The sequence below is a fragment of the Lissotriton vulgaris genome, chromosome 8 (genome assembly GCF_964263255.1).
Source record: "Lissotriton vulgaris chromosome 8, aLisVul1.2, whole genome shotgun sequence".
NCBI lineage: Eukaryota > Metazoa > Chordata > Amphibia > Caudata > Salamandridae > Lissotriton > Lissotriton vulgaris.
Window position 1 is genome coordinate 625,136,990 of NC_141696.1, and position 26,082 is coordinate 625,163,071.

The following is a 26,082-nucleotide window of genomic DNA, read 5'->3' on the forward strand; positions in this document are numbered from 1 at the left end:
GTGCAAATTTGAAGCTTCGGCCATTTAAACAGAATCCGAAAAGATATTGGCTTTCCGGGTCGATTGGGACACTAAAGAAGGCGTTCTTCAGATCAATTACAGTAAAAAACGTTGCCTCTGAATCAATAGCTGTCAGTAATGAAGAGATGTCTGGAACCACAGGGTACTGTGGGACAATGCATTTGTTCAATTCTCGTAAATCGATCACTAATCGATAAACTGGAGGTGCATTTGGATCAGTACGTTTAAGAATTGGAATGATAGGGGAATTACATAGATTCGAGTCGGTTTCTACAACCACTCCTTGTGCAATGAGCTCGTCAATGATTTTCAGTAAAGCCACTACAGCATCTGGGGGTAACTTGTATTGTCGGATTCGTGGTAGTACTACTCCTGGCTTGAGTGTGACACGATATGGAGTGATGTGCATACAACCTACATCAGTGGGGCCTTGTGCCCATAAATGAGCAGGAACATTCTGTAATCTGGAATCAATATCTCTCAACACATAGTGACCCTTAAAGTCACGCAAAAACAATCTTACTCCTTCCGGAGAACAACAAATTACAGCTCCTAGAGCTTTCAGTGTTTTGATACCTAACAAGTTTTCTGGACATGATTTCGTGAGCAATAAATCTGTAGTGCGAGACAATGGACCAACTGAAAGGGGAACTGGTTTCGATACTTCATTTACAATAGGCTTTCGTGAAAATCCAAGGGAAACATTCTGTGAGCCTGAGAGGGGTGCCCCTGGAACCTCGTCGTGACTGATTGTTGTTCTGCTTGCCCATGTGTCAATCAAAAACTTTCTATCTTTTCCTAATACTTGACTATGCACGTAAGGACCCTCTTGATCCACAGGAACCTCAATAAGAGGCAAGCCAACCTCCCTCTCTAGGCTGTTTCATGTGTATCGCTGATAATCGGGATAATCAGTTTGTGCATGCTGGTACATCTGCTGAGTTGTATGTTGTGTTGCGGCAATCGGTTGTGGCTGTGGTACCGCTACGGTCTGTACTGTCTGTTGTGGAGCATGCATAGGCTGTACATTCTGTGGAACGTGTTGTTGGGCCTGGTCTTGTCTAGGTTGACGTGGTCTCTCTTTAGTTTTACCTGTAGATATATTGTGTTTCAAAACTGCACAATCGTTTACATAGTGACCTGGCTGTTTACAATAGTTGCATATCCCTTTAACAGGAGCTGCTGAATTATTGGACTGTGTCATGCCCTTTTTCTGACCGTCAGCTGGAACTGACTGAGCAACTAGCATTTTCATTTTCGTGTCTTTCATACGTCTTTGTTCGTGATCATGTTCTTCTCTAATTCTGTTTTGGTGGTACTGTAACATTTGTAACATTTGGGAAGGCGTGTTTGCTTGCCATGTGCTCTCGACTTTCAGTACACGATTCTTAACTTGGGGCAGGGAATTCTCGACTAATTTAGATACAAAAAGGTGTGGGTATGACTCGCTACTTGCTTTCAGGCCACTATTAATAATAAAACATTTCTCAAATCGGGAATAAAAATCACTAGTGTCTTCGTCGGGTTTCTGTTTGCAGGCTGAGATTGCATCCCAGTCCTCCTTTTTAGTTGCCAACAATCGTGGCAAGACCTGTACTAACAATCCTGGTAATGCTTTAGTTTTGTCCCCAAGACCTAAACCTGGGGTTCGGCCATTTTCTTCTGTTTCTAATGCAGCCCAATCAATCTTTTTGTCTCCCACCTCCCATTCTTTTTCTTTGAGTTTCTCGTAAATACCGGCAGGCAATAACACTTTCAATATTTTCATAATGTCGGGATAGGTATAATCTCCCATGAGTAACATGTCTTTTATTTCACGGTGGAAACCTGCAGGGTCTTTATCGTGACTGGGCACTAATTTCTTCATTTCCAATAATTCCATCTTAGTTATGGGCGTGTATACGAATACACGTGTAAGGGTGTTATCATTATTCCTGACTGGATGTACTTCTCGCAATGGATTCTGTCTGTCTATGTAAAACATTTTTCTTTCTGGGGGTGGAGCTGAAACAAACTGTGGATTCAGGAAGGCACTATATCTGTGTCGATGTTCTAAAATTACTTTAATTAAATCGGTACCCAGGCCTCTCCATTTATTCATGAGTAACTCTATTAGTACATCAGGTAAGGGACCTGGATCAGAATGTTGGCTCTTATACAATATAAGGAGGTGCTGTATCATGTACATACCAGCTAGTCGCTGTTCGTCTGGGGGGAGATTCAAAAAGGTTTGAGCTAATGCGTCATCATTATATTTATCGGAATTGTCAGCCCATTGTACTGCTGACCTGGCTAATTCTTGTTCGTCCATGGAATTGAGTACATGGTACCCATTCGTTCTTGAAGTATTTTATCGGTAGCCTGAAATAGATGTTCAGGAGTCTTCGGGTTTGACATAGCAGAGTGAAAAAGTCTCTTGCTTTCTGGACGTATCATTTTATTAAAGGGTCTACCACCCTTTCCTACATATGCTATTGTTTCTGTATGTTCTGGCTCCTCCTCCTCTGAGGATTCATTTTTGTCATTATCTGCTTCATCTTCAGCTTTCTCTTTTTCATGAAATACTGTTATTTCTTTACGGATTTTTCTGTACATGGCCTCTATACATGTCTTTTTATCATGTTTTCCGTCTGCAATATTCTGACCCCATGTAGTTAGTACCTCCATCTCTTCTTTATTTACACCAGGCCGGTCTCGTTCTCTTATGAAACAGTTTATGAGGAATCTTAAAATCATACTTTGAATGTCTACTTTCTGATGTGCCATGGCCTCGTGAATACATTCCTGACCCTCCCCAGTCTGAACAAAACAATATATCCTGTCTAGATGATTTTTCATTCCTGGAAATAGAACTAAAAAATTTGCAGCACGTCTTATACGTATTGAGGCTAATATCATGCAACCGTCCTTGCCTGGTACTGGATCATATCTACAGTCTGTAAGATACTCTTTAAGCTTTTCAATTGGGACAGCTCTCGGGGTACGTTGCATTGCCAGTTCTCTAATAGTTAATCGCTGTACTGGTGGCGGGGTATGGTAACCTCCTGATGCACCTCCTGAGGCGGAGGCTTGAGCATCACCTGTCGGTAGGGCCGTGTCAGGCCCAAAAGGATTAAGCGGATTAATAGGGGGTGCAGGTAAGGGTGGAGGAAGCAGACCGGGAGGGGCAAGCTGTTGCGGACCTGGGGGCCGACGATCAGCGGGTGGTACAGGTGCAGGTGGAACATTGGTATATTCGGGAGCTACGTCGTCTAAATAGGAAGAAAGGAAAATATCTGCTGCGGTCTTGTGACGTAATTTAGTCGGAACCAATGGGGGGGCAGATCTTTCGGTATTTCCGGGGTCGCCTTGGGCAGGCCCTCGGCCAGGACTGGATACAATCCTGTCATAATGGCATTACTCCGTCTATCGTGTTGTTCCATTCTAACTCGTTCTCCTTCTTCTAGTAGTTCTTTTTCTTTGGCCTTTTCAGAATCCTCTCTACTTTTCTCCGCTTTTCTGAGTGCTTTCTCTGTCCGTCTGTGTGATTCTTTACGCCATAGTTCAATGGCATCTTTCTGTGACTGTCTGGCTTTCTTTTTCCATAATGCTTCTTCTACTCTCATGATGCAATCGGCATCCCATGTCCCTGTAGCGGGCCATCTCTGATTCTCTGCTAAATCCTTGGTGTAATCCACCCACAAGTCGAGATATAATACAGCGTCTAAGCCGTGCTTGTGGTACATAAAATATCCGGGAGTGTCCCTGGGTGGGATGGGAACAGCTTCCTCGAGTATTCCTTTCCTAGTTCCTATCTGTTTCAGTTTAGAAAACAGTGGCATTTTGAGCCTTGATACTTGATACTTACTTAGACTTGGACACAACTAATACAATAAACACAGTAATGAAAATCAAACAATCACTCATACCACGACATTAAAACACATTAAAACATTTCGGAAAACGAACAATAACTTGATAGCTGAATACTTGATATACTGTTAAACAGTGCAGACCGGGTCTGTGTACCCAAACCCGTCTTGACCGGACACAAATTAATGCACCCGTCTAGATGCGTCCCCAGCAACGGTACTCACCGGGAAGCACGGAACGGAAGGCCTCGGAAACTCTACACTGGACTGGACCGGACTGGACTCGACTCAACTCGTGACATAGGTACTTCGGAACTTCGGAACTGGTGGGCCTCTGAACACCTCGGACCTTGCTCTCTCGGCTGGGCTCTGGTCGGGATCCTCCGCACTCCTCACCGCCTCGCCTGGGTGTCGATCGCAGCCTCAGTCACCTCCGTTGGCCTGAGAGAGATACAGGAAATCCTGCGGGTACGCGTAGTTGTCCGTCACGGCTGTGGCAGGGGACCAGGCCTGCAACGCACCGCCGGCGCGTAAGGTGGGGGAGGGGTCCCTATTCGGGCGCCAAATTATGTGGTAAATAAAATTTACCTATGCGGAATTTCTATGCGGTGAAGTTCAATAAGAATAACTCAATCAAAAAATGAGAGGCAGAGTCCGTGGCATCTGAGTTTATAAGGGTTTTATTCCATAAAATGGAATTGGTTCGAACCAGGTATCATGTTCCATCACCACGAAGGTTCAGGAAGGGATAGACAATGCTTTATTAACAGAGTACAATATATATATAGTAAATGCATATAATGGTGATGGATACAGAAGGCGTAACAGCTGAGAGAAAAGAGATAAGAACACATGTACGTAACAGAAGGCGTGCACGAGGGCGTACACGGAGGTGTGTGCTAGACAACGTCACATGAAAGTGTCACAGGTGGGTGGATCCATAGAGGAATCCTGCAGTGTCAGCAGAAATATATGGCAGAGATGCACGCGCAGCAGCATGACGTGTGATTGACGTGGAACTGGAGGGTGAAGGGGACTTGACATTTAGCACGATACGTGGAGACAGAAGTCTGGCGTGTCAGAACAACCTAAACCCAAATCATATCTAATATCTTGTGTTTGAGGAACTGTATTATCTAGAAGGAAAGGTCTCTCGGGCAGAGGCTATTCTATACTGACTGCTAGTGCATGCATATGTGACTACGTGTCTACGTGTAATGCGAGGGGGCCATGGGCCTACCATGGTAACGGGAGCAATGAATTACTTGCACGGAGACAGAAAGGCCGGGCCCTTTGCTCTGCAGCTGGGGAGATGTTTTCCTAAATCACTAGACAGGAATGTATTTTCGAGGAGCGGAGCAGATGAAGGCAAAATACAGTCTTGGCAGGCAAGCAGGCCGAGCCGGGCACCGCTCGCCGCACAGGGAGTAGGGTAAGGGTCATGGATGCAGATCCAGGCTGCAGCTTTCAGAGACAGAAGGCAGAAAGGGCTCGATAGCAGAAATCAGGGCCTAGCTCGCCAGAGCCAGGAAAACGTGAAAGTGCACCATGTAAAGACGGTGGCACGGCATACTTAGGAACTGAATATTTGACCCATTCATGGTGGATCTGAAAGAGGACATGTTAACGTTGGACGCAAATGTATATGCGTCTTCATAGCTGGTTGTGGAGGGAACATACATGTACTTGAAGCACGTACATGGAGCCGTTGGGGTCTACGTTAGGGGACACAATTGACCATAAAAATTCATATTACCTCACACCGCACCCTAATAACCCGCCTCTACAACACTGGGATCCAAGGAAAAGCACTGGACTGGATCACATCGTTCCTCTCCAAAAGAACCCAGAGAGTCCGTCTCCCGCCGTTCCGCTCCACAGCCACCAAGATCATCTGCGGCGTACCCCAAGGCTCCTCGCTCAGCCCAACCCTCTTCAATATCTACATGAGCCCCACCACCGCCATCGCACGCAAACACAACCTCAACATCATTTCCTACACTGACAACACCCAGCTGATACTCTACCTCACCAAAGACTCAACCACCACCAAAACCAACCTCCAGGAAGGAATGAAAGACGTCGCGGAATGGATGAAGCTCAGTCGGCTGAAACTGAACTCAGACAAGACGGAGGTCCTCATCCTCGGACAATCCCCATCCGCCTGGGACGACTCCTGGTGGCCCACAGCGCTGGGAACCGCACCGACACCCACAGACCACGCACGCAACCTGGGATTCATCCTGGACTCCTCCCTCACGATGACCAAACAAGTCAACGCCATCTCAACCTCATGCTTCAACACCCTGCGCATGCTCCGAAAGATCTTTAGGTGGATCCCCACAGAAACCAGAAAGACGGTCACCCAGGCCCTCGTCACCGGCCGACTGGACTACGGGAACGCCCTTTACGCAGGAACCACAGCCAAACTTCAGAAATTACTTCAGCGCATACAGAACGCCTCCGCACGACTCATCCTCGACATCCCTCTCCACAGCCACATATCTGCCCACCTGAGAAACCTACACTAGCTCCCCGTTAGCAAGAGGATCACGTTCAGGTTCCTCACCCACGCACACAAAGCGCTCCACGACATGGGCCCCGAATACCTCAACAACCGCCTCTCGTTCTACACTCCTACCCGCCAGCAACGTACCGCCAGCCTCGCCAATGCAACCGTCCCATGGATTCGCAGAGCCACCACCGGAGGAAGATCGTTCTCCTACCTGGCCGCCAAGACATGGAAACTCCCTCCCCGCACACCTACGACTGACCCAGGACCATCTCACCTTCAGGAAACACCTCAAGACCTGGCTATTCGAGCAGTAGCACCCCCCTCTCCGTTCAGAGCCTTGAGACCCTCGCGGGTGAGTAGCTCGCTCTATAAATGTATTGATTGATTGATTGATTAACAAACTGCTTTATCTATGCAGATCATAATTATTTTTTGTGTTCCCTACTTTATATTTAAATATAGATGCAGTCAACCATTAACTTTGTCTAGTTAAAATCTTGTTTGTGCTCGTTTATACGTATCACAAGTTGGCAATATTCAACATCTGAAAACGACTATTAGTTATGGATTCCTCACCTTAGAATTACCCCAGGCGTCAGACTGGATCCGGAGAATTTTTCTTCAGCAGTACCCCTGCGTGTTGGTAGGTGGCATCGGTCGACTTAGAGTTCTTCGTTGGCGTCGTGATCGCTGGAATGACGTTTTGGTATCTACTTAGATGCCGCCGCTGCGTTCTTTGTTTTTCGGTGCCAGCCAGTGCGGATCCGGAGAGACCGGTAACTCGAGTCACTTTTTGATTCTATTTTCGCGACTTTTTGTCAATGTTTTTTTGAGTCGTTACGACTCCTGGTGCACAGGGATGTCATTCAGGCGGACCAGCTTCAAGCCTTGGGACTTCTGCCACAAACTGTTGTGGGTGACGAACCCCTATCTTGTGTGCCTATGGTGCCTGGAGCATCATCACGACTCAAAGTCACGCTCCGACTTCCAGGCCAAGGCCTGAAGTCTTTGCGGGAGCGGTCCTGAAAGCTTCTGGAGGCCCGGCAATCGGCGCTGCGCCGTGCGAGGTCCCGAATGAGAGGGAGGTCGCAGAACTGGTTGCCGAGCTAGCACCACACCTCGTTGAAGTCTTCGTCTCCGGGTAAGTCGAAGCACAAAAAGAAGGAGCAAAAGCACTGTCGCTCTTCACGTTCTCCCCATCCTTCGCAACACAGGATGCCGGTAGTAGTCGCCCATGCTCCGCCCGGGGAGCCTGTTGGGTCGACCCGAGCCTCCCTCCTTTTCCAGGAGCCGGAGCAACCCCAGCCCAACTTCTTAGCTTTTACAAAGCTTTGGGCAGATTGACTCCGCCAGCGCGCCTTCGGGCCCCGCAGACTAGGCTGGGGGCTCTAGGCCTTCGATGCCAGCAGCTTTGGCCCCCAGGGATCCAGGCTTGGATCTGGATTGGCGTCGGTTGACCTTGTGACACCTCCTCCAGCGCAGAATCCATTGGCGACACCTGCACCCCCGGCCAACGTCGAACCTGGCCTCCCCCTCAATGTGGACACAGAGCCGGACCGACTTCGCCCGACCTCGGGCCAGCGCCGACAGGTACTTTTGTACCCCTGTTCTCCCCTGGTTTTCCCTTTTACCATGAGTGGCTACCAGAGGAGTGTGAGGAGGACTGGGAGGGCTCTGTCGAACCGCTGGTAGACCAATTGGAAGAACCGGACTGGAGAGAGGAGTTAGGTGGGGCCAGTGGTCTGGACACTTCTCCAGACCTTGACAATCTTTCTCCCCCTACCGTGGCTACGGAGGAGGGTGCGTCATACGTTGTGGTGTTGCGTAGGGCGGCTGAAGCCTTAAATCTCGAGCTTCCTACGTTGGTGGTTAGGACTAACCTCCTGTCCGAGGTGCTTCAACCGGCAGCAGCCTCTTCGGAGCCCCTGCTGCCGTTCAATGAGGCACTTACAGACATCCTTTGGGCATTTGGTCCAAGACCAACACAGGGGATCCGATGGACAGGATGATTTCCCGACGCCACCGCCCGGGTCCGGAAAACCCCATTATTCTCTCCCAACACCCCACCCATGAGAGATTGGTGGTCCAAGCCTCGACTTCCAGACCGCATTCGCTACGCACCACCTGATAGGGAATACAGGTAGCTGGACCACCTTGGGAAGAAAATGTTTTCTTCCTCCAGCTTAGGACTGCGGTCAGTGAACACCACATGTCTCTTAGGCCGTTAATCCCACTCTGTGTGGGATTCGGTCACGCAAGTGCTGCCACAATGCCTGGAGGAGGCCCTGGCTGTACTCTCTTGTGCAGTGGCCGAAGGGAAAGATGCAGCAAAGTTTGCCATCTGATGTGGGCTGGACACCGCCGACTCGCTAGGCAGGATGATTTCCACGCCAGTAGGCCTTAGATGCTATGCCTGGCTAGGTCCACTGGCTTTTCTGACGATGTCCAAGCAACTATTTTGGACATGCCCTTTGATGTCCGTCGCCTGTTCGGCGACAAAGCAGACAACAAGCTTGAGTGCTTTAAGGACTCTGGGGCCATGGCCATATCGTTGGGCCTAGCTTCCTCCTCTCGCCCAGCGCAGTCTGCTTTTCGCCCCTTTCGTGGCTACGGAAGGGGTGCCACGCCACGTTCCACCCAGAGCCACAGGCCTGTGCAAGCTGTCCAGCCTCTGCGCAGCCGGGGACGTGGGACCCGCTGTAGTGGGTCTGGGAGCCAACGGGCAGACCAGTCCACCAGTGACCCCTCTGCAGCAGTCTCCAAGCCCTCCTAGTCAGACCTTTCAGGGCCACCAATCGCCAGTGGGTGGCAGGATTCGCCATTACCTACCCCACTGGCACAACATCACGTTCGGACAGGTCAGTTTTGCAGATAGTCCGAAGGGGCTACTCCCTCACCTTCAAGACTACCCCTCCAGCCATGCCACCTCAATTCCATCGCATGTTGGAGGATCAACTGGCCTTTCTCCAACAGGAAGTTACGGCTCTCTTGGCCAATGGAGCCAGCGAATGAGTTCCTGTTACAGAAGTAGGTCCTGGTTGTTATTCCCAATACTTTCTGGTGCCCAAGAAGGACAAAGGCCTATGTCCTACCTTGGATCTCAGGAACGCCAACCGCTTCCTCCGGAAGGAGAAGTTCACAATGTCGATATTGGCTCAGGTCCTGTCTGCCTCGACCCTGTTAACAGGATGGTAGCATTGGACTTGCATTGGATTTTCACATCCCTGTCCTGCCAGCCCACAGGTGTTACCTACGGTTCATGGTAGGCCATGAACACTTTCAGTTCACCATGCTCCCATCTGGCCTTACCAGCGCCCTTCAGGCGTTCACGAAAGTGATGGAGGTGGTTGCAGCTTATCTGCCCTGATCAGGAGTTCCAGTCTTCCCCTATCTCGATGACTGGCTTTTGAAGGCAGGCTCGCCACAGTCTGTTGTCTCCCACCTCCAGACTATGGACGACCACCTGCATTAGCCGGTGTTCACCATCAACGTGCCGAAGTCACACCTGATTCCCTCTCAGAAGCTCCTTTTCATTGGACCGGTTATGGACACAGCGCAGTTTCAGGCTAATCATCCCAAGCAGAGAGTCCGTGATATTCGGGCTATGATTACGATCTTTTAGACTCTATCCCGGATTTTGGTCAGAATGACACTGAGGCTACGGGGCCTCATGGTCTCCTGCATCCTGCTGGTGGACTATGCCAGGTGGCATATGCGGGATCTGCAGTGGGTCCTGAAGTTCTAGTGGGCCAAGCATCAGGGGAATATTTCTGATTGCATCCAGATCTCGGAAGGCACTGCACACCAACTGCAGTGGTGGCTATCGAACCAGGATTGGGGCAACAGCAGGTCCCTCTCCCTTCCCCAACTAGAGTTCACAGTGGTGACAGATGCATCACGTCTGGGGTAGGATGTTCCACATGAGAGAGGCAGAGATCAGAGGCCTCTGGTCTCTGGCGGAATCCGGGCTCCACATCAACTTTCTGGAGCTTCAGGGTGATCCGTCTTGCACTAAGGCATTCCTTCCTTTGTCAAAGAGAGAGTAGTGCAGGTGTCCACGGACAACACCACCGCCATGTGGTACTGTAACAAACAGGGCAAGGTGGGGTCGTGGACCCTATGTCAGGAGGCACTTTGTCTCTGGAAGTGGCTGGAACATCAGGGAGTGTCCCTGGTGGTTCAACACCTAGCAGCTTCTCTGAACGCCAGGGCGGACGAACTCAGCCGCCGGTGCATGATGGAACACGAATGGCGTCTTCACTCGGAGGTGGTGCAAGGTCTCTTTCAGTGGTGGGGAGAGTCTTGGTTAGATCTATTTGCCACCAAAGAGAACGAGCAATGTCAGCAGTTCTGCGCGTTAGAATTTCCAAGGCGGCACTCGCTCGGCAGCGCTTTTCGTCACAAGTTGAGTTGCAGTCTTCAATAAGCCTTTCCGCCTTTACCACTTCTACACAGAGTACTGAAGAAGATCAAGCGCGACAGATCGCAAGTCATTCTTGTGGCTGCGGACTGGGCATGAAGAGTCTGGTATCCTGAACTCTTCCACATGGCCATCAATCCTCCGATCATACTGCTCCTTCGGGAGGATCTTCTGTCACAGCAGCAGACGATGGTCCTCCACCCGATCCTGCCCAGCCTCCACCTCCTTGCGTGGAGATTGAGCAGCGACAGTTGACAGCTTTTGACCTTCCTCCCGAAGTCTGTATCGTGGCAGCCAGGCGTCCCTCCACCAAAACGGTATACAAATGTGGATGGAACAAGTTTGTGGCATGGTGCGCAGCAAAGGTTGTGGACCCCCTTTCTGCGGTTCTCTCCTTCATTCTTTTCTTCAGCCCAGCAGGGCTCTGCTCTGGGCACTCTAAAAGGCTATCTTTCAGCCATTTTGGACTTTCTTCGGCTTCCTGACCAGTCTTCTCTTTTCAAGTTCCCTATTGTAAATCGCTTCCTTAAGGGGACTACTCACTTGTACCCTCCAATTCCTTTCTTAATGCCTCAGCGTGACTAAAACCTGGTTCTGACCTATCTTATGTGCGCTCCCTTTGCGCCGTTACATAACTGCCCTCTCAAACTTCTGAGACTTAAAACTGCCTTTCTGGTCGCCATCACTTCTGCTCGCAGTGCGACTGAGCTGCAGGCTCTTTCTTCAAAACCTCCTTTCCTGGCTGTTCATTTGGACAAATTTGTCCTTCGCACTAGTGGTTACCTCTTTCCACATAGGACAGACCATCACTTTGGCCATCTTCTTCTCGCCCCAACATCCTTCTAAAGAGGAAGAGAGGCTCCACCGTCTGGATCCAAAACGTGCACTCTCATTCTATCTGAATCACACAAAGCCATTCCGGTTGGATGACCAGCTCTTTGTCGGCTATGTGGGCGCCAAGAAAGGTGGGGCTGAGGAAATAGAAATTTTACATGGCCAATGTGTCCCCTGCGTGTACCCCACGTTTAGTGCAGGTGCGTGTGACCCATGCATTTTCCCTCTCATGTCCTGCAATAATAATGCCTCTGCATTTCCGTCCCACATTAGAATGTCAGTTACCAAGTCTTTCATAAAAGAAACGTTAATTCTGCACTGAGGCCAATGTTGCCCATGTATTTGCATTGTGCACGTTTAATATATCGAGATGAACCCATTTTGTGGCTCAGCCTGAGCCAGGACCCAATTAAGGTTTTCATGACTCCAGACACTCTGAGGGCTGCAGCTACATATCCCTGACCTCTCGCATACTTTTGGCTCAGCCGAGAGGGGCCCAGCCCGGGGTGCCAAGACAGTATTTTGCACACAGTTATCTGCTTGCTCTACAGAATCACATTCCTGCCTAGTGAAAAAGGTAAACAGAACCCGTCTGCAGAGATAGGGCCTAGCCTTTCTGTCTCCGTTTAAGTGATTTGCAGAGCTCGCATCCATAGAAAGCCTAAAGCCCCCACGCAATGAATGAAGAAATATATGTCCACACTGGCTCTTGGTGAAGAGCGACCTTTGCTTCAGATAATACATCCCCTGACTTAAGATATCAGATAATACCAGACGTGCTGGTCGCCCTGACACTGAAGGCTTCCCTACTAGACCGAAAGTCAGCTTCCCCCCAGTTACACGTCAATTGTACGTCATGATCAAGTTGCGCACACAAGTAGGGTAAAGTTCAAGCTGGCCATGCAACCCCCTCCATGTATCCACCTACCTATGACTCACCTATGACTCCTCAAGTGAACGCCCTCATGCACGCCCATATGCTCTTATCTCTCTCTTTCTCTTGCTCTGCCTGGAGCGCTCCTCCCTATGTACAAGATTGAATGTATAAATATTGTACTTTGTGAATAAAGTTTAGAAGACCCTTCCTGAACCTTAGTGGTGATGGAACCGATTCTCCCCTAACTCGAGTTATTGAAATAAAGCCCTTTTGAATCGGACACCACGGACTCTGCCTCTCATTATATGCATGACCCTTTGTTTAAGTATAGAAATTATGACAGGGTAATACTTTATTTACCACATAAATCTGGTGCCCGAATAGGGACAAATCCCCTTCCCCACGCGCCGGCGATGTAGGTCCAGCCCTTGCCCCCTTCTACAGCCGTGACGGACTTCAAAGTGTACACGCCAGCGGGACTTCCTGCTTACTCCCTCAGGCCCATGGAGGAGACGGACTGCGACCAGGCATCCACACGAGGCGGTGAGGATCGCGGATCATCCCAACCAGAGCCCAAGCCGTGAGAGAGCAAGGTCCGAGGTTTCCAGAGGCCCACCTGTTCCGTGGCGCATGCGCAGTATCAAGCAGTATCAAGTTTCCGAGGCCTTCAAGTTCTGCTTCCCGGTGAGTACCGCTATTGGGAACGCATAAAGATTCAAGACGGGTTCATTTATATGAACTCGGTAAAGACGTGTCCGTTCACACGAGCACGGTAAAGACGGGTCCACGGTAAAACGTGGACACGGTAAAGACGTGTCTCTTTATGAGACCGGTATGGTTGTACTGTATTCCAGTGCATAAAGTTAACTATTTTCAAGTACATGTATCTAGTCAAACTGTATCTGTTTTAATGTTTTAGTGTTGTAGTGTGAATGATTGTTTCAGTCAGAGTATTGTTGTGCTTATTGTGTTTTCATTAAGTTGGTTTCAACATGCCACTATTTTCGAAATTACGTCAGATAGGGACCAGGAAAGGCATACTAGAAGAGCCAGTTAACATCCCGCCTAGAGACACACCTGGTCATTACATGTATAATAAGCACGGGCTAGATGCCGTATTGTATTTAGAACTATTGGTAGATTACACAAAGGATTTAGAGGAGAAGTACAGATGGCCTATCTCGGGAACGTGGGATTCTGAATGCATTATGAAAGTAGAGGAAGCGCTATGGAAAAGGAAAGCAAGACCCTCTCAGAAAGATGCCATCGAGTTATGGCGCAAAGAGTCACATAGGAGATCAGAGAAAGAATTCCACCAAGCAGAGAGATCTAAACAAGCAGCGGAAAAAGCCAAAGAAAAAGAACAGCGGGAGGAGGGGGAACGGGTCAAGGCAGAACAGGCTGATAGAGACAGAAATGCCGTTGTTACTGGTATTTATCCCGTCCTCTCAGAAGAACTAGCTAGAGTGACCCCCTCAGAAACACCCCGTAGGTCGCGAACGCCACCACCTGTACCCTTTAGAGTACGTAGAAAGAAGCCGACAGCATCAGAGGCTTTTATTTCCTCCTATCTAGAGGAGCCCGCACCGGACTATGTAAACGCAGATTTTCCTCCGCCCCCATCAGCGGATCAGCTCGAACAGCTTCAGCAGGTCGTGAAAGACGACGAAGGGCCAGGGGCCGTAGGGGGAGGGGGGCTAAGGCAAACGCCAAGGCCAACGTCAACGGCATTAACGCCATATAAGTTTACTGTAGATGTAGCAATTTCACGCTGTATTTACGATCCAGTACCAGGAAAGGGCTCAATGCTCGTGTTTTCACTAAGACTGAGACAAGCCGTCGACTATTTGGTCACACTACCAGACATGAAAGAACACCTAGATAAAATATACCGTTTCATTAGAACGGGGGAGAGACCCGAGTGTAACGAAGAGGCCATGGAACACAGAAAGGTAGGGATCAAGAACTACATCCTACGCTTTATGATTAACTGCCTGATCAGGGAACAAGACCAAGGAGACGGAGATGTAAAGCAAGGTCTGATAGAATGGAGTGACAACATAGATGCCGGTCGGCATGATAAACAGGGACAGACAGATAGCATGACGATGAAAATACGAAAGGAAATATTAGCAATACACAGAGTGTGGTCTGACGAGAAGGGTGAGTCATCATCGGAAGAGTCAGAAAACGAGGCAAAGGACAAAATGCATTATGTAGGTAAGGCACGACAGTTAGACAGGCCCAAGTGCCTCGATTACCGTAAACAGGGTCAGGCTATAAAAGAAAGATATTCCCTTGAAAATCTATTCCAAGCTACTGAAAAAGCACTGAAACGACGGATAGGAAGCGAACGATCTCACACCCCACTCGAAAAGGAATTGGCCCGGTCAGCCACCCAGTGGGTGTCCAATTCTAATATATATAGCAATGATATAGTGGCTCAAACTTTCTTGAGCCTTCCACCGAACGAACAGCGTTTGGCTGGTATTTACATGGTCCAACATTTGATAACGTTGTATGAGAGTCAATATTCTGATCCTGGTCACTTGTATAAATTACTGGACGACATACTTCTAGAAAGATGGACAGGCCTAGGTACTGACTTAATTAATGTCATCTTGGATCAACGACATAAGTACTTGAATTCTCTGACCACATGCATGCTTCCCGCCCCACACCACGACAGAAAGCACCTATACATAGACAGACAGAACCCCCTACGAGAGGTACATCCTGTCAAAAATGCAACCGGTGAGCTTCAACGAGTGTATGTTTACACCCCCTTAACGAAATTAGAAATACTGGAAATGAAAAAGATGCTGCCCTGCCATGATAAAGACCCGAGGGGGTTTCACCGAGAATTAAAAGACATTCTCCGCATTGGAGATTATACGTACGCCGACATTCTGAAACTATTGAAAGTACTGTTGCCTGCAGGTATTTATGAAAAGCTTAAAGAAAAAGACTGGGAGGTGGGAGAGAAAAAGTTAAGTTGGACAGAATTGGAAACAGAGGATAAAGCCAGGCTCCCGGGGGTTGGGCTTGGAGACAAAGCTAAAGAACTACCTGAACTCCTAATACAGGTTTTGCCGAGACTATTGACTACTAAAAAGGAAGATTGGGATGCTATTTCAGCCTGTAAACAGAAACAAGACGAGGACACAAGTGATTTCTATTCTAGATTCGAGAAATGCTTTTCCATTAATAGTGGCCTTAAGCCCAGTAGCGAGTCCTATCCACATCTTTTCGTGAGCAAATTAGTAGAGAATTCCCTACCCCAGACCAAGAATAGAGTACTGAAGGTTGAGAGTACTTGGCAAGCAAACAGCCCTTCACAAATGTTGCAAATGCTACAATATCATCAGAACAGGATTAGAGAAGAACAGGATCAGGAAAAGAGATGCATGAAAGAGACAAAAATGAAGGTGCTGGTTGCCCAATCGGTACCGGCAAACACGAACAAAAATGTCTCGACACCTATCAAGGGGAACTGTAATTATTGCAAACAACCAGGTCACTTTGTAAAGGATTGTGCTGTCCTGAAACACAATATAGCTACAGGCAAGACAAAAGAACGACCACACGTTCCTAGGCAAAATAGCACCCCACAGAACACGCAACAGACAGTAGCGAATTTTCCACCCCCACCACCGCCTGTTCATGCCACACAGCAAATGTATCAGTACACACAGTCAGACTATCCAGAATACCAAGCGTTCTCATGAAACAGCCTTGAGAGGGAAGTTGGTTTGCCCCTTATTGAGGTTCCTGTAGATCAAGAGGGTCCCTATGTACATAGTCGTGTATTGGGAAAAGACAGAAAATTTCTGATTGACACAGGGGAGAGCAGAACTACCATCAGCCATGACGAGGTTCCAGGGGCACCCCTCTCGGGCTCACAAAATGTTTCCCTGGGATTTTCAGGAAAGCCTATTGTTAATGAAGTATCAAAACCAGTCTCCCTCGGGGTTGGTCCATTGTCACGTACCACAGACTAGCTACTTACTAAATCATGTCCAGAAAACTTACTAGGTATAAAGACATTAAAAGAACTAGGAGCAGTTATATGTTGTTCTCCGGAGGGAGTACGACTGTTCTTAAGTGATTTTAAGGGACATTATGTGTTGAAAGAATTTGACCACAGACTCCAGAATGTACCACAGCACCTATGGGCACAAGGTCCGACTGACGCAGGTTACATGAACATAACACCACACCGTGTCACTCTCAAAGCAGGAGTAGTACTACCACGTATACGACAATACAAGTTACCACCAGAGGCCGTAGTGGCCTTATTGAAAATTGTTGACGAACTCATTGCACAAGGGGTGGTAGTGGAGACTGACTCGAATGTGTGTAATTCACCTGTTATTCCTATACTTAAACGAACAGACCCTAATGCACCACCAGTTTACAGACTAGTTGTTGACCTTCGAGAATTGAATAAATGCGTAGTCCCTCAGTACCCAGTGGTCCCAGACATTTCCTCATTACTGACTGCTATTGATTCTGAGGCAACGTTCTTTACAGTCATTGATTTGAAGAATGCTTTATTTAGCGTTCCAATTCATCCAGATAGCCAGTATCTCTTTGGATTCAGTTTAAATAGACGCAGCTTTAAATTTACGAGAGCTCCCCAAGGTTTTACAGAGAGTCCTAGCATTTACAGCCAAGCGTTAAAGAGACAGCTGGACAGTATTAATATGCCTACCAACACTGCACTGCTCCAGTACGTAGACGACATCCTAATTACAGCACGATCAGAAACAGACTGTGAAAATGCATCACTGACAGTTTTACACTTTCTGGCAGACAAGGGGCACAAAGTGTCACCTTCCAAGTTACAATTCTGTGCACAGCAAGTGGTGTACCGTGGACACTTGCTGTCCAAGAGGGGTAGACAGCTGACACAAGAACGTATTCAATTAATTGCTAACCTTTCACAGCCCAAGACACAAAAGGAAGTACGGGCCTTCATTGGCCTCACTTCATACTGGAGACAATGGATTCCCCAGTATGCCTATCTAGCCAAACCACTCATACAGTTGACAACACAGGAGGCAGCGTCTTCGACTGTCCTTCCTTGGACACAAGAACATACCTTGGCATTTGAAGAATTAAAAAGAGCCTTATGTCAAGCGCCTATTTTAGCGACTCCTTGTTACAGCAAACCCTTCATGCTTTTCGTAACTGAACGAGATGGAACAGCATTATCTGTCCTCACACAAGATCAAGCAGGAAAACACAAGCCTTGCGCTTATTTTTCTAGTACACTCGACCCAGTGGCACAGGCTCTGCCTGCGTGCCTGAAATCAGTTGCTGCAACAGCCCTAGCCATAAGACAAAGTGACTCTATAGTGCTGGGACACCCCCTGACAGTACAGGTACTGCATGCAGTGGAAGGTCTCTTGAACAGGACACAGACACAACACTTGACTGTAGCGAGACTGACAGGATATGAACTGACGTTATTTCAGCCACACATAGAGATCAGACGATGTAACATTCTCAATCCTGCTACACTTTTGCCCTCAAGTACAGTAGACACCGCACCACATGACTGTGTAGAAATCATGAATATAGTGACAAAACCAAGACAAGACTTGACAGACATTGCACTGCCAGACCCTGACCTGACACGTTATGTAGATGGATCATGCATGAGAACGAATGCAGGAGAATTAGTGGCAGCATATGCCGTGACCACTGCTACTGAAGTCATAGAGACACAAAGAATAGACATACTGTCAGCACAAGCAGCAGAGCTCATCGCTCTGACACAAGCCTGCATAAGAGCTAAGCACTTGAAAGTGAACATTTATACAGATTCACAGTATGCTTTTGGCGTTGTTCATGACTTCGGAGTATTATGGAGGGAGAGAGGTTTCTTGACCTCTCATGGGGCTAAAATTCAGCACGGCCCGCTTATTCAAGCCCTGTTAGAAGCAATACATTTACCTGCAGCCATAGCTATCCTGAAATGCAAAGCACACACGAAAGTTACAGACACCATTTCCCAGGGTAATGACCTGGCAGACAGAACTGCTAAACTTACAGCCCAGACACCAACAGACACGACAAAGACAGAGGTACCATTACTGACAAAAAGTTTGACAGTCAGGGATCCTTCTCAAGATGTACTTGACATACAGACACATGCCACTTCAGATGAAATAAAGAAATGGACTGAACAAGGAGGGGTCCAGACTGACCAAAGTTGGATGACGAAAGGCAAAGCTACATGGTTTCTCCCAGACTCCATGGTACAAGTGATCATAAACACAGCACATAGTCCAGCACACTTGGGAGAGAAGGCAATGATAGACAGCTTACAGAATATCTGGTTTAACAAGCACCTGCGTGCAGCAGCGAGACAGAAAGTTAAAACATGTATGATCTGTTGCCAGTTCAATCCAGGTAAAGGCATTCGGGTGGAACAAGGCAGATTTCATCCTCCTGACCACCCTTTTGAGGTTCTCCAGATGGATTATATCCAAATGGACAGATGTAGAGGTTACAAGTATGTCTTAGTAGTTGTGTGTGCACTATCTAGATGGACAGAAGCGTACCCAGTCCCAGATTATACTGCTGTGACAACGGCCAGGCAATTGGTGCGCGAATTCTTCCCTAGATACGGATTGCCCCGTGTCGTTTACTCAGACAATGGTCAGCCTTTTTCTTCTGAATTAATGAAACAAGTGTCCTTTCTGTTAGGATAAAACTGGAAGTTTCATTGTGTACGACACCCTGAAGCAGCAGGACTTGTAGAACGCCATAATCAGACAAAGACGAAACTAGCAAAGATCTGTGCAGAAAAAGGCGTGGATTGGATGGTAGCCTTGCCGGTTGCCCTCTTTTACATGCGTATGGTAGCCCATTCCAGAACAGGCCTATCTCCGTATGAAGTGGTTTTTGGTAGACCGTTGAATATGTGGGGTACGCCTATGCCTAAGAAAATAACTGATGTTGACAGTAACATGTTGACAGATTACCTGGCTTCCTTGATGTCTGCACTACTCTCTTGTCGTTCACAGGTTGCCGCCGCCTTCCCTGACAACACCCAGGTCAAGGAACACGCCATAGTCCCTGGAGATTTTGTCTTTGTGCGGAATTTTGATCGATCAAGCCCCCTTGAGCCGCGTTGGAAGACACCGAAATTAGTTTTACTGACCACGAGGACAGCGATCAAGGTCGAAGGAAGAAAAGGATGGCTTCATGCCCACCATTGTAAAAAGTACTTTGGAGATTCTGGAACTTTGATAAAGACTAAAGACAGTACAGACTTTAAGCCCCCTTTGCTAGAGAAGACTCCACAACAAGAATACAGGTCCAAGTTACGATCTAGAAAGTCAGACAGCGTTTAATTGTTTAAGTCCACTAGGTGGTGAATCGGTTAGACAGGTTCCTGACAATTATAAGATCGTAGACCAGAATAGTAAAAAGAGCAAAATGAAAGAGAAATACTGCAAGATATTACGCAGTAGATGTATAGTAACTCTGATTTTTCTGTCTCTTCTGTGCATCACTATAATCTGTGTCAGCTTAATACTACATGTTTTCTTTCCTCCTATTGCCCCACGTATACACTCTTTCATTAATGACACCGTAGAGCATACATTTAGTGATCTGCCACCCCATGAACTATCATATCGACTAGCCCTGCGCAACAATACTTTTATTCGAATGTTGCACCGTTCTCATCAGAACAGCAATGCAACAGATTGCTGGGTATGTGGCCGACTTCCACCTTATCAGAAAACGAAGGGTGTTCTGCCCCTCGTTCCTTTTCCGTTCTCCCACAATGGTTCGTGCGGAGCATGGTTTGCTTTAATGTCATCACTAGACAGAAAGTACACAGTTTACAAGGGCGACTGGATATGGGGAAACTTGAATAAAGTAATGAATGAGGTATGTTTTCCAGACAATGACGGCCTCCCTCAGAGGAAGGGGACCGATCTAGAAAATGAAGAGTACGAGCAAGGAAATGCTTCCCTTAGCTTTATGATTCTGAATGTTCAGCCCAAGCAAAATGCAGTTCCACCGACTATTACAGTCCTACCAGTAAAAGGTGATTTGTGCGTCAGAAAGAAAGGATCAGTACATATGGGACACAGCGAGTGTAATGCTGTAGTCGAGTTTAATGATCAAGGAAAGTCTTCTTTCAAAGCATCTCGCCATACCTATTTCATTTGCGGTCAGACAGCCTATGTACATCTGCCCTTAGATTGGAGTGGGACATGCTATATAGCGTTCCTGCTGCCACCCGTCTTTCTGGCCCCATCCCATTATCATCGAGATTCACAACTAGAGCAAGTTAGACACAGGAGGGAGACCGATTCCCCAGTGATTGATCAGACTGAGACAGCTTGGGAGCAATATACAGATTTCAATAGAGGATTCTTTTTCTTCATAGATCCCGTCCAAAACAGTAAACTCATACGCAGGTTAACAAGAACCCTAGAAGCAGTAGTGAATGAGACTGCATCTGCTCTGGCTAACTTGACCCAAGAGCAGTCTGCCATGAGACTTGTTGTTCTTCAGAACCGTCTTGTTCTTGACGTCATCCTGGCAGATAGGGGCGGGGCTTGTAGAGTGATCGGCTCCAGTTGCTGTGTTTTCATACCAAATAACGCGCCATCTGTATACGCAGCAATAACTAGGCTTCACAAAATTGCTCATTATATACATCAAGATCCAGGCACATGGACTTGGTCCAGTTGGCTCTGGAGTGTAATATCAGCATGGCGATGGAAAGTGTTGTCGTTCCTAGGAATGATACTGAATATGATATTCGGCTGCTGTCTCTGTCTGCAGTGTGGCCCGGCGATTTGCGGCCTGTGTGCCACTGCCTGTGTTCCCCATCCACGTATACAAAAGAGAAAAGATGAACAAATGATGCTGTATGATCAGATATACGGTCTCATGAATATGGATGTGTCCTGAAGGGTACAGTAGGGGACAAGGAGGGAATGAGGAAATAGAAATTTTACACGGCCAATGTGTCCCCTGCGTGTACCCCACGTTTAGTGCAGGTGCGTCACCCATGCATTTTCCCTCTCATGTCCTGCAATTATAATGCCTATGCATTTCCGTCCCACATTAGAATGTCAGTTACCAAGTCTTTCATAAAAGAAACGTTAATTCTGCACTGAGGCCAATGTTGCCCATGTATTTGCATTGTGCACGTTTAATATATCGAGATGAACCCATTTTGTGGCTCAGCCTGAGCCAGGACCCGAATTAAGGTTTTCATGACTCCAGACACTCTGAGGGCTGCAGCTACATATCCCTGACCTCTCGCATACTTTTGGCTCAGCCGAGAGGGGCCCAGCCCGGGGTGCCAAGACAGTATTTTGTACACAGTTATCTGCTTGCTCTACAGAATCACATTCCTGCCTAGTGAAAAGGGTAAACAGAACCCGTCTGCAGAGATAGGGCCTAGCCTTTCTGTCTCCGTGATTTGCAGAGCTCGCATCCATAGAAAGCCTAAAGCCCCACGCAATGAATGAAGAAATATATGCCCACACTGGCTCTTGGTGAAGAGCGACCTTTGCTTCAGATAATACATCCCCTGACTTAAGATATCAGATAATACCAGACGCGCTGGTCGCCCTGACACTGAAGGCTTCCCTACTAGACCGAAAGTCAGCTTCCCCCAGTTACACGTCAATTGCACGTCATGATCAAGTTGCACACACAAGTAGGGTAAAGTTCAAGCTGGCCATGCAACCCCCTCCATGTATCCACCCACCTATGACTCACCTATGACTCCTCAAGTGAACGCCCTCATGCACGCCCATATGCTCTTATCTCTCTCTTTCTCTTGCTCTGCCTGGAGCGCTCCTCCCTATGTACAAGATTGAATGTATAAATATTGTACTCTGTGAATAAAGTTTAGAAGACCCTTCCTGAACCTTAGTGGTGATGGAACCGATTCTCCCCTAACTCGAGTTATTGAAATAAAGCCCTTTTGAATCGGACACCACGGACTCTGCCTCTCATTATATGCATGACCCTTTGTTTAAGTATAGAAATTATGACAGGGTAATACTTTATTTACCACAGGGCGTGCAAAAGCGAACCATCTCCGGATGGGTCATTCTTTGCAAACAAATCTGCTATTCCTTAGCGTAAAAGGAACCTCCAGTGGGGTTGCGGGCCCATTTACCCAGGACGGAGGCAGCCACTACTGCTTTGGGACGTGGGGTCCCCCTTAATGACATCTGCCAGGCAGCTACGTGGGCTTCTTTGCACATGTTTACTAAACACTACTGCCTGGACAGCCAAGTCCGGAGAGATGGCTTGTTTGGCCGTTTTATTCTCCAGGATTTCCCAGTGTGAAATTGGTTCGCAGACCCACCTCCCGGGTTTGTAATGCTGGGGTATCTATTCTAATGTGAAGAATCCAGAACTAATGGTCTCTTTCAGATGAACAAGTTACTTACCTTCAGTAACAATATATCTGTAAGAGACATACATTAGTTATGGATTCCTCACTGCCCCACCCATCCTCCCCGTTCTGCGAACTGACTTCTAGGGTAAAAGACTTCCTTTCAGAGCCCTATTTTTGTGCACCAGTGGGCAGTGTCTTGCATGGCTCTGACCTTCTGATGTGGAATGTTGTGTAAAGAACTGACATCAGCGCGCAGGGGCAGCGTCTAAGTAGATACTGCAACATCATTCCGGCCACCACAACGCCAACGATGAACGCAGAGTCGAAAAGACACCACCTACCGACGCACAGGGGTACTGCTGAAGAAAAATTCTCTAGATCTAGTCTGACGCCAGGGGCAATTCTAAGTGAGGAATCCATATCTAATCTATGTCTCTTACAGATATATATGCTTATTGTCAGATTCAACACCGCAACAGATGGATTAAATGAGCTGTCGGAAATCTATAACTTGTAACAGACTAACCTAATGTAAAACATACCTTCACCAAACCCGCAATAGGTTCAGGGACCACGGAACCTCTGGGAAAATTTGGAACTCAAATAAATAGATGAGAACCTTGCACTCCTCAGAATATTGGATGCACCATCCTAAGTTAGGATTAAGCACATGGCGGGTCTTAGTGGCATATTTTACAAACAATTGGCGCAGTAGAAGTGGCTTTCTCTGACACCAACTGGTTGATGCTGGCTACTTTTAAATAATCTACGGTCCCTTGTCTCAAACAAGCATTTACAATGCAACAGTCTCGCCTTTGCAAAAGTTAGAGCTATTGGCATTGTAAATGACAAAACTTGTATTTATGTGTTGATTTTGAAAACAGATAAATAAATGGCATTGTCATTTACCATGGCAATACCTTAATCTCTCGCAAATGCGAGACCTATTGCATGTCGCGTATTTACACACGAGTTTGAGCTATTGACATTGCAAATAACAACGCGTTTTATTTATGTTTCAAAAACCAAAACATAAATAAAATGTCTCTCACACTGCTGTCTCTCCCTAGAACACACATATGCTGTCTCTCACACTGCTGTCTCTCTCACACACACTGCTGTTTCTTACACACAATGCTGTCTCACACACACTGCTGTCCCTCACACTGCAGGTGTGGGTTGTGGGATGTGGGTTTCCAGCTCATATCTGGATGGTGGGAGCTGCTGCGTTTCATGTTTTTTTGTTTTTTTTACATACTCCCCAGGGCATTAGTGGTAGCTTCAGAAGCTTTTTTTGGGGGGGAGGGATGTTTCAGAGTCCTGCCTTATGACCAACCAGCTACTGTCGGGAGGGTTCTGTACAACGATCACCACTGTAAGCTCATTAACACAACATCGTACCATAGCTCCCAAGTGCAACACCTGGGAGCTATGGTACGAGCCTGGGCAGCATTTCACTCTTGCCTTAGTTGCAATTACCATGTCATGCAGAGGCATTTATTCTACCAAAGTGTGGCTTTAATCGAAAGCAGGTAAATTTAAAAATTCTTCATCAAGTTCAACTAATGCTTCAACGCCACTGGACTCTGGTCAACAAACCTTCCAAAAATGGTTGTGAGCTAGAATTTCTGATGAAAGGAAACTCTGTGGCCACTCACACTACTTCTATGCTGACACTACGCCTCCGCCCGTTCCCACAGCCCTGTTTTTGTCCCCACCCTCTTGCCCCTAAACGGCCAATGCCACCTTTTCGAAATGCGGCCTGTTCATGTGGAACCTAGAGAGCAGCTGCTGCCACCCCCCTCTCTTCCAGGGCCTAAGTACTGATGGAGGAAGTGTGGGGTGCTCTGGTTCCTTCGTAAACCGTTTTGTGAGCGGCCCCCGTCCCCGAAAGGCAATGTTTACATTCGGTCGGCCCTGGTATAGGCTGTGAAGGGGGCTACGCACCTTCATTACATTGAGACACGGAAGCCCCTTCTCTATCCTCATAACTGGGACCCCCGGAGAGACACGGACCTGCCAGGCCATCAGCCCCCGGCTCTCTCTGGACCTAGCCAAGGCAGTGACCGGCTGTTGTTGACTCTACCCCCTTTCATCAGTCGTCTGCCAGGACCCTTACCTCGAGGGTGCATCACACTGTAGGACACCCAGGGGGGCACCTCCCAAGTCTCCCCACCCCCGCAACCTCTCGTGTTATGGTGAATGTTGACCGGCGTGTTTCTCCCTTGGCACACACTCTCCCTTTGCTTACAGTCCCCTAACCCTTGTGCACTCGGGTCCAGGGCCGGCGCTAGGCATGGGCAGTGTGGGCAGCTGCCCAGGGCCTCGCGCTCAGCTCAGGCACATGGGGGCCACTTTATGTGTGAAAGGTCGCACTTTCCTAGTTGGCCCACCTGCTCCTTCAGGGCCCCCTTCCCAAAGCAATCACTCTGCTAATGTGTTTTCAAGTGAGGTGTCTCGACTTCGACTTCCCTGCTCACGGCGTGGGGTCATTCATAGAGGTGCAGTGGTGGGGGGTGGGAAAGACTGGGTATAGGAGGTGACAGCAGCAAGGCCAGCAATTATGCCTCCTCACAGGCTAAAGGGCGGGGCAGCACCTCTGTTAAAAACCTGTCTGCCCTTTGTGTATTCCGTTTACCCGGCAACAGAAGGATCTTTTGTTTTACGGAATAGCTGGACATTAACAAGTTAAGAGAGGTGGCTGAGGGGAGGAGGGAGCATCCAGATCAGACTGGCAGTGTTTAGCAAAGTGTCTTGCTAATGCTTTGAGGCACAGGGGAGGTGTTTTCCATCCCATGGGCCTCAGCACTGGATCAGGCTACAAGGTCATCTGTGGGGGCCCCTTTCACTGGGACTTGCGAAGCCCAGGGCAAGTAGGCCTCACAGCATTCAATTAGGCTGCAAGGTCCTGGTGTGGGGCCCCCTTTGCAGGACCTTGTATCCATTATGTAGTGCTGGGAGGCCCAGGGCAGGAGGGCCCTGTCCTTGGCCTCGCAGCGCTATACTGTGAGATCACTACATTTTATTCCACAGAGGGACTAGTATGTTAGATTCCCAGAGCATGCCACCAGTGCTAGAATTAGAGGGCTAGAGAGGTAATGCAGCTAAGTGCAAAAAACCTGATAACCACCCAATTTCCCAGCAGGGAGCTCTGTGGCCCCTCTTCTC

The 26,082-nt window shown here is 47.9% G+C and overlaps 1 protein-coding gene across 1 annotated transcript in view; it reads right to left on the bottom strand.

Moving 5' to 3' along the window:
- APOO (apolipoprotein O) overlaps positions 1-26,082 on the bottom strand; it is a 998,307-nt gene that overhangs the window by 244,387 nt on the left and 727,838 nt on the right. The window lies entirely within an intron of this gene.